A 1796-nucleotide genomic window follows, 5' to 3' on the forward strand; every position below is an offset into this window, starting at 1 on the left:
TTCATAGAGTTATATTGCCTGGTTTCAAGCCTATCTCTTCCTTCGCAATGGATTTCTGCATTTACTTAAAAACTTATTTTCATCCAAAGCGTTCTTCCGGCTCACTGATAAATATACACTGCCGGCATAGCAAATTTTTCACAATATATGCAACACTCTTTTTTTTCAAAAATTTTCTGCCAATTTTTTATAAAAAAAAAAATGGTTCATTCTGCAACAAAAAACTTTGAAATTTGATTCCTAAAGTTTGTGGAAAACTCACTAAAATTCAGGAAATTTTCATGCAAATTTTAAACTTTCTAATCAGATTTTTTTGAGTATGTACAAATACAAGTTTTAAGTAAAAAAATTTTTTCGAAAATACTTTGCATGGAAAAAATGCAAAACATATAAAAAAAATCTTACAAATCAGTGCGATTATTGACTAACTCCGAGCTTGTAGTTTTTTTATTAGAATTTAATAAATTAAAAAGTTGAAAATTTGCTGAATTTTCGGGAGTTTTGCACAAACCATATTTTTATAAAAAATTGCCGGAAAAATATTAGAAAAAAAATTGTTGCATATATTGTAAAAAATTTGCTGTGCCAATACTTTTTGCAGGCAATGTATTTATTTTATTGCCATTTTCACTTTCTGTCGAGTATAATAATTTGAGAGTCAATTAGATATGGTAATGTCAAATAGAAGTACCTAAAATGTTAAGAAAAAATTGAAGAATATGCCAATTACCGCTGCACACACACATAAGTGCTTGATTAGCGTGTTTCGTGCGCAACACTTTCATTTAGGATACATATGTATGTATGTAATTCATGCAACAAGACATTTTTTAATCATGAAAGCTTTTCAATTTTTTCTAAAAATCACTTTCTTAACATGCCACTTTTTCGCTTTTTTAACTTTGCTTGTTTAAATGCGTGCAACACACTAAACAAATTAAGATGCATTACACTGCATATCTATGCCACTTGCCGCGGTATAAATACACGCATGCGTGCACGATACTAACAAGCCAAGCGGCTGCCAACTCATTGAGTATTGCGAGTTTCATGTGCTGTTCGTTAAAAGCACAAGTGGCGGTCCCATAATTGCATAATGCGCCAATGGGACTTCCGCTCGTTTAAATATATGGATGTACATACATATGTACATATGTGGGCATATCCGAACCTAGCGACGCTTAGCAAAACTGAAGTGGCATTTTTATCGCTCTAATCAACATGATTTTCAATTTAAATTTTTTCGATAAGTATCATAAAAAAGCCCACAATGAAAAGCTAAGTGATAGGCAAAAAAAGTTTTTTTTTTTTAATTTCACCCAAAACCTTAAGCTTTCTTTCCTGCATTTAGATCGAATCAGCAGACAATTGGTTAGCCACTTAAGCAATCAGCTTATAGTAATTTTTATGATTTGCTGTGGATAAAAAGTGTAGAGAAAAACCAATTTTAACTCACTGAAGTTTATTTGAAATTCGATTATGCCATTTAACTTGCACTACCAAATTTTTTTCCCCCTCCATAATTTCTCTTTCAGCTACCGCCTTCGCTTTGTGTTGCCAGTGTTGAAAAACCAATCAACTCGAGTGCCTGCTGCGTTTGTTTTTTTGTTTATCATTTTGTTCGCTGTACTTCGTTATCCTTATTGGAAACTCGCCTTTGCAATCTCATTTCAATACATAATCACCCGTCCGCGGCCCACCGCTGCGTTAGCCACATCTCTCAAATGCCTTTAATCAGCTCAACTTTTGCTTTGGCCCTTATTTGTCAAAGCCATGCCCATTTGGGAGCTGGTAAG

Source organism: Rhagoletis zephyria, unplaced genomic scaffold (genome assembly GCF_001687245.7).
Source record: "Rhagoletis zephyria isolate East Lansing unplaced genomic scaffold, Rhagoletis_zephyria_1.1 Rzeph_scaffold_01736, whole genome shotgun sequence".
NCBI classification, from domain to species: Eukaryota; Metazoa; Arthropoda; class Insecta; order Diptera; family Tephritidae; genus Rhagoletis; species Rhagoletis zephyria.